Below are 13,570 nucleotides of genomic sequence, written 5' to 3' on the forward strand. Positions count from 1 at the left end.
ACTTTTTTTTCGGTTTGTTGCCATTACAATTTTGCATTTTTCGTTTTTCAATTGTTCCAATGCAGTTTTATTTTTTAACAGCATTTTTGCAATTTTGCATCTAGTGCAAAAATTTAAATTAGATTATTTAAGATAATTTTATGAAAATGGGACAAAGTATCTTGCGTATAATAAAAATATTTTTTTTTAATTTTAAATCCTGTCAGTTTTGTCTATTCCTTAATAAAATGCCAACTCTTTTATCTGATTGTAAGAAAATTAAGAAAACAAGAAAATAAGAATCTTGCTTTATTGCAAAGAAATATTTTTATATGATAAATAAAGAAATTTCATTGTTTTGTCCAGAATTGCAAAAACTTATTCTAAAAGAAAAAATTGTATAGGAAACTGGGGAAAATACTTCTGATTGCCATACTTTATTTTTAGATTTATTTAAAGTACTTTATATCAAATATACGTTCTAGATATGAGTGGAAAGCAATTAAAACAACACGAACTCCATGTAATAATGCAAAAGCAATTAAACCACCCTATGAAATATGATCAATTTTAGTCACAAAGAATATGAGAATTTAATGCTTTAAGACCCTTTACGTAATTTTAATTTGATTACCTCATATAACAAAAATTTTTAAATATGTGGTAAAACTGCTTAAACTTTCATAGCCTGAAATCGAAATCAGACTTTCAATATTTCATTTCTCCGGGTCTAAATCTACAAATCAGCAAAATTTTGTTCGACTCGGACAATTTTAATTACGTCTACCAAATGTTGGAAAAATGTCAATGATTTTTCCAAAAACGATTTTAAATTATTAAAGGATGCTTTTTTTAAACTGCTCGTTCTGACTTTTGATTCTCATTGAAATAAATTAATAAAACAAGATAGTATTGTAATAATTTTGCTAGATTTTTAATAATTCTCTACATTTATTTCTTTTTTTTCCCCGAAACATTTTTATTTCCTGTAACGTCTAGGGCTCAGTTTTAATCATAATAATAATAAGTAGGATTGCTTGGTGATAATAGAAGCAAGGTACACAATTTTATAAAGTCAATTATATTAGGCTTATGGAATCGTAGTATTTTACTTCAAAATAACAACATAAAATTCGATTTATTCTTTTAGTATTTTACTTTATTATAGTTACTGCCTTTCAAATATGAATTGTATAATGTGAGACTACTCCACAAGATGCTATTAAAATTACCATAAAAATATTGTCATATTCAATGTATAATGCACCTATACATATTTGCTAAAGATTTTCATTGTAATATCTTTCAATTTTATATATAGAATTAACCCTGAGATCGGAATTATAATAATACTGCATTAATACCGAATTCAGCTTATAAGTGCCAATTGCTGAATTGTATATCGACCCCGTATTATTATAATTTCTATTTCAGCGTAATTAAACTTTAAATCATTTTCGAATAAAAATGTAGACCAATAAAGATCAATTTTTAAAGCTTTAAATCACTTTATCCATTGATATTATAGAATAAAATTTAGAAACAAGAAAACGACGAAAAGGAAAGAACCAAAATATTTAATGAACAAAAAAAAAATTTCAAATATCCTATATTACACAATACGATATGAGAATAAAAATCTTAATTTATCTGCTTATATACAAGATTATCTTTGATTCGATATTACTCGAAATAATCTTTTATTCTAAGTAATACTAATGAAAAATTTTCTTCTTTGGAACATGAATATTGTTATGATGTCTGCATTTAATGTATAAATGGCATCTTTTAATTTTTATAAAAATTATTCAATTTAATCCTTAGAAATAGTCCTAATTTTTTTCTGTTTCGAGTTTTTTTATTTTTTCTTACATATCTTTTTATGAATGGAAAAATCACTTGCATACAGCACTGCCAACAGCGAAGATTTATCTTCAAAATTAAGGTTTTTTAATGTTACTGAATTTTTTCAAAATTGGAATTTTCTGCAGGTTTTCCATATTTTTTTCCAAAATTTAAAAAAAAAAAACATTTTGACTAAAAAGTCAATTTAATAGGCAACGCATGCTAACGCTATTCCATGACAGAAAATTTCTGATATTATCTGATTCAGTTAATTATCCTATATTATTCTCGACTAGAAGCAATAACTAAACGCGCATACGTCTAAAAACATCATATGCCATTGGGCATAAATTTTTCTTTTTGATATCTGATTTGATTCGAATTGAAATCGTGATATTTTGGTTGGCTTCCTACTTTTTAGCACCATAATACAAACCATTGGTTTGACCCAACTTTATTTCAATTTAATTTCAATTGAAGATCTCGAAGGGCTCGTAAAGATTTTTATTTTTATCGAATCTTCAAATTTATTTGAGGTAACACTGCTTGTATATATTATAATGGTGTCGGGTATATAATAATATAGATGTGCTTATAATTCCGATTTTTCGATATTCTTATAAACAAAATAAAATAAAATTTACAAAAGAAGGGAAGATGAAAATATATAGGGAAAGAAATCCCTTAAAGCGGTTTAAACCATTTAAAGGAAAATGTTTTAGAGGAAAAGTACAGCAAAAAAAAAAAAATTAAAATTGGAATAGCTAATAGTAAAAATAAAGTTTTATGAAAATGTTATCGAAGTCTCCTATACGCTCTTATATCTCTCTCTCCATATCCTTATGAAAATTTCTCTATTCCTTCAAATAATAAAAATTATTTTTAATTTTTATTTCTGTTTTTTTCTTTTTTCGTTTATAATCTTCATCACTATTCTATTATTGTTAGAATGCTCGCTTTTGGGTAATAATCTTAACGATATTTTAAGAATCAATTCAAAATAGGGTCCAATTAAGTAAAAATATTATATAATATAAATTTATTTATAAAGATTCTATTATTAGAGATTTAAAAGAAAATATCTTTGTTTATTTATTATTTTCAATAGATTTTTCAATTTTGTTTTTTTTTTTATATTTCGGTTCATTTATTCTTAAAATATTGATTGAATTTAGTTTTGAAGGATTATGATATCATAGTAAATAAAGTATAAGTATACATTGTATAACCTCAGTCCAATTCATATTTCTCTTTAATCAAAGAATTCTTATTATTGTGAATGTTTATTTGTAAAATCTGGTTTTATCACAATATTCAAAGTAAATTTAAAATTTCTTATAATTACATAAAATATTTAAAATAATAAATTCATTTTGGTGAATTCATTTCTATAGAATTCTATTTTTGGTCAAAATTAATAAAACCTATTTAAGAAATATAGATGGACTCTAAGTTGAATTGAAAATACAATTAAAGGTCAGATGAAGAGATTGGTATTCAGCTGATTGGACTTTAGATGTTTTATATAAATTTCATGTCTCAACATCTAATACTGACTAGTAAGCGTATAAACACAGTAAAATAAATTTAGAAGCAGATGTAAGTAATTGCCGTGGCATACTAATCAAATACTTGAAAATTACTCTTATTGTGCGTTATCTTTTGTTCGATGTGTTTTCAGTACGAAGCTTGGCTTTTTGTACTTAATATCTTACTTTACAAAAAGTTAAAATTAAGTTGTTTCAAGCAATTTATGTCTAAAATTATGATTCTTATATAATTATATTATGCCAAATATTATTTCAAGTATTCAGCCAAAATAATTATGTAGTTCCTTAATAAAAATTATCGAGTTTTTTGAAAAATTTCTGATTTCCTCTGTAATGAATTACAGTTTTGTCATTAATGCTTGCAGAAAATTGTACCATGGGAGATTTTTGTCTTTTCTTTTTTGTCTTTTTAAAATAAATTTTGAACCTTTTGAAAAAGATTTTCAGCCTTACAAAGTTTATTGTTTGTAAACTTGTTGGTATATCTTGTGTAATATTCAATTTTCTTAAAATTCTGCCGAAAATTATGCAATATGCAATTTTTATTTTTAAATTTGGCGTATTTAGAGTTTTGGAAATTTAAAGCTATAACATTTTCTAATGGTTAATGTGAATTCTGGTTCCGTGGAATAAGGAAGAAAATCCTATCAAATTATGAATCAATTATGAACAGAACTCTATAAAAATAGACTCTGCAAAAAATTAGAATTGCTATAATACTAATATATGAGATTAATTCAGATAAATCTTAATAAATCTTCTGGTAAATTTCGTCATATAATTAGGACAATCCTCATTGTTTTATAATTGAGAAAATTTTTTCTCTTCAAGTATAGATTTTATAACTATACTGACATAAAAGTAAATAATTTGCATTTTTTACATTTTACTTATACTGCTATGGCAATAAACAATAACACAGAGAGCGTACTCTCAATAAAGTCATGATATGCGTAATATATCTAAAAGTGAGAATATTTTCATTTTTATTCTCTATATTTTTATGCTCTATTTTTTTGACTACAACTGAATGTGTATTGGAAATTTACGATATGCTTTTAAATAAACTCACTTGAAATCATCTTTCTTATATACTAGATGAAAATATTTTTATATATAAGCATTTTAAGTTTTCCTTTCGCGTTATCAGTACACAATTGGTCATTGCTCAAATCAATATTGTGAACGGATTTTTATTAAAAATATAGCAGTTTATATAATTATGTAAAATATTATTCACAACATAAAATACGTAAATTTTTAAATATCACACATCTAATTAGGATGTTGACGATAAGAAAATTTTGTTATTGGATAATGGATTTAATTATAACAGTTTTATTAAATGAAAATCTTGGAATTAATGTTGGTATATAGGATGCTCTTTTAGACACCTTAGAGAATTTTCGAGAAAATATTTCAAACTATAGAAATTGAAATTAAGTTTTTCTATTAGGCAAATCGGTTAATAATTGTAAGCGATAAGGAACTTTAGAAAATTTAATAAATGTCCTTATTCACCGCACAAGAGCCCTCGGGTAAATTTCAACCAAATTTCGAATCTAAGCAAAAACTAGTACAGTCAAATATTCTCGAATAAGTCGTAAAGTTTTAAAAACAAACATTGCAATTAGTATTTCGAGTACAAATCAAATAGGTTCTCATTGACATTTTAAACGTTATTAGGCACATTTACGTTATGTTGTTCTTACAATTTTATACGATTAAAATTCGAGACAAAATTTTTTTTAATAAAAAATTAAATTGTAAATAAAATTTTTAAGTCAAATACAACGTGGAAAACCATCATAAAATTTGTAAAAAAAAAAGGATCAGAATAAATCACATATTTTTCTGTAAGATAAAATAATACACATTTACATTCATACATAAAGTAAATATACACAAACACATGCATGCTGTACAGTTAAAAGTTGAATTTTTTTGAGAAAAAAATTTTTTTAACATTCAAGAAGTTCTAATAAAAACCTTAGAAGTCTGAATATAATTTATTTTTTACTTTTTGTTTTCTTTGTTACCATTGTTTCTCATTGAAATGCTTCCATTTGTAGTATAAGACGGGGGTTGGGGGGAAATAAAATTCAAATAATGGTTTATATACGAATCTTAAAGGAAAAAGAATACATATACATATTTTATGCTGATTATATACTTTTATTTTGAACGTGTTCTTTCTCAGTATTCCAGATGCATACAGTGAGATCGGAAACTAACAAAATTGGGAAATAACAGGATCATCATCAAAATATAGTTTCTAGAATTTTCATATAGTTTCAACAATTTATGAACAGACCCCTTAGATTCTTTTAATAAGCGTAGAAAATTATTTGAGTTTTAGTTATCACAGTATACAGGGAACTAGTTTCGAAGCAGCTGAATATTATTTGAATGGTATGTAATATGCAATATTGGCTCATATTGGGACTATGCTATGCAAGCTACTTAATTTATATAATTATCATATTTCTATTCTATTCTGATACTGCATTTTGTTGATATGAAATAGTTAACAATTTTTTTTTTTATTTTAAATAAATTGGTCATCAAATTTTGTATCCTACTGTATTTATAATGCATATTATTAAGTACAAACAGAAAACATAAAACAAAAGAAATGTTAAGTTTGCATACTTAACATTGGGGAATTTCATGTGAAAAAAAAAATGTACTTTGCGCCACACAAATACCAACTTTTTTTCTATATAACAAACTTGTTAGTATATGAATTGGGATTTGAAATAAAATTTATTTCAAAATGCCATTAAACAATTCGAATTGTTTGACAATAAGGCGAATTGCCTTAGAATAAATCGGTTTTCAATAAATCAAGTTTAAAGATTTAAAATTTTTATATTTATAGGATAATATTAAGGATCTCGTTAAAAATATAAAGTAACCAAAAAATCTTTATTTTAAAAACCGAGTAGTTTTACACAACGTGAGTAACTCACAAATTCGCTTCAAATTAAATGAATTGCCACACCTTTTGAATCACAAATATCTTTTGAACAATGTCATAAAGCTTCTAAAATACAAAATAATAATTATAATAAATTCAGATCAAATTAATAGTTTGGAAAATGCCATAATTTTCCTCAAAAATTCATTATAGCAATATTTCTTAAATATCAAATACTTCTTTTAATTGCATATTTTTAGGGAGAGCTAAAAAATTATATTGCACGTACTTGACAAATGAAGTAGTACTATTTGCTTCACAATCAATTTACAAATTTGCAATTTTGCTTTCATATATATCTCTCAGCTTCAAAGAAAATCTCTCAGTTTCAAAGAAATGAGCCATTGAAAATTAATATATTATTATCAATTTGGTTAGGCAACAGTTTTGAAGGAGGAAAAGAAAAAAAAAATATAATTTTAACAAAATAACTGTTGTGTTATAACCTAGAAACTGAACCGTTTGAAAAATAAACTGAGCTGCCCCACAAAGTATGCAATAATATTGAAGATGATGTTATGATTATAATTTTTTATTAGTTTGATTCCAGTTTGCAATTGTAATGCTCGAATTTATCAAGGTGGTCTTGAAGTTGAAACGTAGTCTGAGGAGGGGGATATATCAATTTGGGCCATCTTCAGAAAATTTTACAATTTAAGAATTTTCTTTAGCCATTGGGCGTACATTTCATTTATTAAATAGAACATATTTAAACACGTCAACAAAATATATGTCTATCAATAATTTATTTATAATTCTCAAATAATTTTGACTTACAAAACACTATATTGAAATGTTATACGAATCATCAAAAATAATATTATAAATTCAATTTAATTTTCATCTTATAATTAAATTAAATTTCATATAAATATACAATAATAATGTTTAATGGTGTAAATAACATTTGAAGTACCTAGGTAAATAAAAATGTAAATATACATTCGTTTCACTTAATTTAATTACAATTTACATGTACATACACAAATACTTGAGAAATTATGCAGAGGTATGACGCGTAAAGAAAAAGAGATGAAACAAATAATTTTACATTTCCTTTACCTTAATTTTCATTTTAATTATAATTTGCTTTTACATTTGAATTTTAATATTTTTACCTTCTTCATTTTATATGATAAAATTTCTTGTTACCGTTTTTATAATAATATGTATGTCGTACAATGCAATGTACAAATTATTTGAATGCATTTCTGTACATGAAACTCTAAAAGTTGTTGCATATTTCTCTCATTGAGAGGAAGCTAAATCTGGTCTTTCTTAATATAGGGATTGTAGAATTTATGCGATTCCTGGCAATCCTATAAACGTTTTATGTTAAAATTCATACGTAAATTACTCCTGCTTGAATTAAGTTTTCGAATTTTTTGATCTAATATGGGTTTTATCTCAAAAAATTAATTATATTTTTATCTATTTGAAATCTTAAGAAATTTCTGGAAAGAATTGCATGAATCCTTTGAAATTTCTTGTAAAATAATTTCAGAATTAATAATATTTTTATTGAACGATAGTTGATTTAAGATTCTTAAAAATTCTAAATTAAAAATTTTAAATCTTAAAAATTTTTTAAAAATTTTACAACAAAATTTAATACAAAAAAACTGCGTGATTTTTTCAAATTTCAATTCGTCATACTTCTATGTAAATTATAAACCCTTTATTATATACAAACCATAACGCCTACAAAATGTAGGCTAAATATCACTATAAAAGTGGCTGACAGAAAATTTTTCATACATAATTATGATGTGTGCGAAGACAACAACAGCGGTTGAAACTATCAAAAATTTTATTTTGAAGAAAATTAGGAACAAAAGGAAATTAAAATAAACGTGAAATAAATAATTTCAAAAGAGTATTAAAAAAAAAAGAAATGAGAAAACCAAATGATTTTCCTCCTCCACCAAATTATAATTATGAGTTATGAGATGAAAATCAACAATAATTCTCTTTCCTTTGTTTCATATTTTTTTTTTATTATTTTTATTCGTGACGAAGACCCATCAACTCATTTTATTATAAAAACGTTTATAATACACTATACCTTAGAGTCATTTATACCTACCTACCTACCTATACTTTATAGAATCCATTTGAAATAATGAAAATGATTATCATATATAAGGATATAGAAGAAGAAAGGTAAAAAAATAAATTGTTTTTAGACTGAAATAAAAATGAAAATTTTTCATTGTTTTAAAAAAAAGTTTTAGTATTATTTTTATTATATTATTTTTTTATTTTTGTTTTTTAAGGATTTCCTTTAATATACACATATGTACATATACGTTCAACTATATTATCATATAGAGTAACGAGACTTTGTATTTTTTATAATATAGGAAAGTTTGGAGTTTATTACTCTTATTCTTTACTCAAACTTGGTTAAATACTCGTAAAAAAATTTCATTTCAAACTCAACAACAATTGAAATATTCAAACATGTATGGATTTGAGTTCTAAAATTGCTACATTATATTGTATTACTATATTCGCTGTACTGTATGTGGCGATATATTAAGAGATCTTTCGTGTGTTCTCCCACCTCCTACCCTCTAAGTGCACAAAAATATCTACGCGTACAATACTGCATTTGCAAAAATATTCTCAAGCCACACAGAGAAATTTTTTTATTTAATTGATATGAGAGTTATATTTTGGTTAATGACCTCTTAACCAAAACGAAAGCATATTAAGTAAATTATCAAAAATTTTCCGATTTTATGGTCTTAAAAACGCTAGACTAAATTTTATATGATCACATTTATTACTATCAAATATCCTAAATTTTTGTATGATTCTTTTATTTCATTCCTTTTATTTCGCACAAAATGTGACTGTCACATCGTCATCATTTGAAGTAGAAGGGAAAGGATATTGAACAGTAAGTGTGGGTATAGAAAGTAATTACCATAAAGGGCAGTTACGCTAAAGGGTATATTATTAGTTTCGAAAGACTCAAATGAATTCTGGACAAAGCTTTACGGAAAAAACAAAAAAATTAGCGAAAGAAAAGGAGTTGATCCAAAATACCACTGTTATAAAACCTATAATTGAACATAGTTTAAATATAGAAATTACAGATATCAGAATACTATTACGAATACTAAAGTCAAAATGACTGGAGTTAAAATTGACGGCATACAACATCCTAGCCAACAGCTCCTTCCTACCATAAACCAACATCAAACTGTTCGAACTCTCTCTAGCAAAAGTAATAAATAATTCTACAAACCGCTGTACAAATTAACATTAAATTACAAATTTAAATTTTTTCAATTCCCTATAAATCCTTTTTCAATTTTCTTCAATATAAAATATTCAATTGATTTCATCTTAAATCACAAGTTAATTAAATTTTTCCGTAAATTCAAATAAACATTTCAATTTTTTTTTTCTTGCTTTTCTTAAAAGTATAAGTGATTTGTTTCGTTACAATTTAAACCCTAAGGCAAAAAACATAATCTGGTCACATGAAAACAAATTTTATAAGAAAAAAAAACAATCTTTTCGTGAAAAATTTCACCATTTTTTTATTTTTAATAAGTCGTTCAAACCCCAGAAAGAAAATACCAAAGCATGAAACTAAATCTGAAATCAATTTAAAAAACAAAAAGTTGATTCAAGAAAAATAATGCCTTTAGCAATGATAAATCAAAATTTCAATTTCATATGATTGCCTTCTAAAAGAAATAAACCCATTGAATTATACAAACTGAATATATTTAAGTTCCACATAACTATGCATATACGTACATACCTATATTTCATTAAAGTAAGTATATCGAGGACATTATATTTTGTGAATGATAGACACTAAAGTTACATTTGCTTTAATTCATAAAATTCGGAACGTTTTAATCTCCATCTTACTACAAATTTAAAATTGTCTCGTAATTCGTAAATTGTCTCGTAATTTTTTATGGGAAAAACAGCTATTCTCATACTTGTAGTTTTCCTTTTTTGAAGACAATAATTTCGAAATTTATATTATGGCTTGGTTGCTTTAATAAATCAATCACCCTAGTAGCACAAATTTTGGTATTAAACTATCCAAGCGCACATTTTTTCAGAACAAATTTTAAAAAAACCTAATTTTATGAAAGTTTCTTATGTAATATATTATTTGATTTAATTATGTTGATTTATGGAACGAGTCAAACATGAAATGTATTTGAGGCTCAGGTAATCATGCAATTTTTAATTTTGCAATTACAGTTTGATGGTAAATTAATTGTAATAAACTAAACTATATGAAATTATTAAATTGCAATTGGATTGTAAAAAATTAAAAATTGTTTGTTTTGCTTAATTGCATAAGATTATACAGTAACCTATGGAATACAAACAAGCAATCAAACATAGTATATGGAAGTACCAAATCAATATTGTAAAAAGGATAATAATATATTTGTTAATTTATATGTAGCTATTATCAATTAAGTTATACGTAATTCATCCAGAAACTGGCAGAAGAATTGACACAGTATTGATGTCTAATTTAAGTTATGATACTTTGATGACAATATTATTTTTTCCTAAAAACCCTTAGTTTAATTGAAAGTTCCAAAAATTCTCGAAACTATATTAACTTAATAGAAATTACTTCATACAATTCAGAACAGATGGAATACGTAATCAAAGGAATGAGTTAAAGGAAGAAAAATTAAAATTTTTTTTTACTCGAATTGGACTCGAACCATAGTGACCTACTGCTTTCTAGGCGAACGCTCTACCAACTGAGCTACGGAGGTATGAAGAAATTCCCGACGAAATTTTCTTTACATTGCTTTATACTGTAATCCACATGATTGCTATGTATTTTTACCGACCGCATTGTGTTTACAATAGGTAGGTTATTTACATTGAGATGCTACATGCAATCTACTATTAGAAACACACAATCACAATAACATATATATAAATATTATATATATGTATTAATAATTCAATATATTTGTGTAATAGGCACAATATCTATTTTTCTGCTTCTGTATGAAGAAATTTCCATTTAGTTAAAATTATTTGTGTAATAGGCACATTACTTATTAATTAAATAACAACACGTTGTATTAGTAATTCAATCTCGAAATTATATTCGAAAAGTATTAAATATAAGGACATCATATTTAGGTTTTTCATGAGTACAGATAGAACCAGTGTTTCTTTGTTATTTCTATCATAGATCATTTCGACGAAACTTTGACTTGAAAATGGAGTTGAAATGGGATACAAAATAAAAGGATAAGTAATATTTTCTATAATTCGCCATAAGATTCCTATTTTTCTTTTTACACGAATAATCAATCCCGCAAGGATTTAATATCCTTCTCCATAAACCATATTATTATAGATTTTTTTTCTCAAATCAAACACAATTTTATTTAAATCAATTTCCCCCATTCATTATTTTATAGCTGACATATTTTTCTTTTCGCTCAAAATAATAAAAATGAAAAACAATTTAAAATTTATTATAAAATCTTTAAGTAAATTTGTCCCATTAAAAATATTTAAAAAATAAAGAGAAAAACAAGAGAAAATTTATCATACTTTGGCCCTGATTGAATAATAAAATGCATTTTGTGTTCTACAATACAATATCTTAGTGAAATAAACAAATTTTCAATGGAAGGCGTAAATTTTATTTTTTTGTGTTTTACGATTTCAATATGGAAATCAAATAAAATTTATGAGTTTTTGTAAGTTAATTCAATAAAATGAATGTGGACCCTTTAATATTATAAAATGTATATTGATTGCTTTAAAATAAATTTATTACTTAAAAATTGTTTATATATATTGTATGTATAAAAATCATCTACATATTTCTTTTAACAAGAGTAAGACATAAAACTAACTATGGTGTCCTTGCAATAATACAAGAAGCTGGAAATGTCGTCATATAAAATAACTTTGAGTTTACAAACAAAATAAAATTCTATATTGAATTAAATCCCTTTTTGTTTTATTATTATCAAAAAGACAAGCAAAAAATTTAAAATAAAAATTCAATTGAGATACACAGATCCTTTAAAATGAGATCACAATGGAGCAAACAAAAAACAGAACAACTGGTAAAAAGTATTATTTACTCAACCGTTGCTGTGTTACAAAAATGTCATCGTAAATTTTAACAATGAAAATTTTATTAGTGTTAACCAAAAATGTAGTATAAAATATACTAATAAAATATTGAGATTTTCGTGTTAATTTTGCTCCTACTGTCCAAATAAACGTCACAAAAAAAATATTTATTATGCAACGTGTATGCATAATATGTGCCTTGGTTAAGATGTGATCTTACATTGGTATAGCGATTTTCATATAAATTATTTGCCTGTTATGAACAAGCTCAATTGAACACTTAATATACACCAAACAATTTTTTAATTGTTCGATGAGCAAAATTGATTTGAATTAAAAATTGAAATTTCAAGAAAACTCCTATAAGTATGCAATTTTTATATATTTTATATATACAGCTAGCTTTTATCTCCAACAGGTTCAATGTGAATAATTAAGTTTTTGCCCGAGTTGTGATATTTATATAGTTACCAGTAGACACTATTTATTTAAATCAAAAAGCGTTATACATATACATATAGCAAATACCCAAAAGCCAGTTCATGAAAATTATAATAGTGAACATGTTTTTCATAAAAATTATAAAAGTTACTAAAATATTGAATATTAATAGCTTGATTGAATATAATAAGTTTAAAATTCAGAAAAAAGTAAGCAAAATTTTTTGATTATTATAAAAATCTAAAAAAAATTAAAACTACAAGACATTGAGATGCTACATGCCTCAATAAAATAAAATTCGCAATAAATTAAGAAAAGCACTCAAAAAAAAATTTAATATAAAAATGGGAAATTTTATTAGATTAATTGGAAAATATTTTCTTATTATTCCAAAAACATTGTATACCTACATCGTTCCAAATCCTTAAAAATTATTGTAAAACACTCCGAATTCAGTATTTTACTTCATAAGGCAAATTGTAACCATGTTAGCCAGGAATTAGTTGCATTATTTCAAAAAATAATTAATTTATAGACCAAAATTAGTTGATAACTTTTACCAGTGTATGATATTCTTGACTGCCTAAATTTTTGTACAAATAGAATTTTACAAAACAAAAACTAAATAATCAAATAATTTTTTTTTTAGATTAATAAATAATTAAAT

The sequence above is a fragment of the Condylostylus longicornis genome, unplaced genomic scaffold, assembly GCF_029603195.1.
Source record: "Condylostylus longicornis isolate FDR11 unplaced genomic scaffold, ASM2960319v2 ptg000049l, whole genome shotgun sequence".
Lineage (NCBI taxonomy): Eukaryota > Metazoa > Arthropoda > Insecta > Diptera > Dolichopodidae > Condylostylus > Condylostylus longicornis.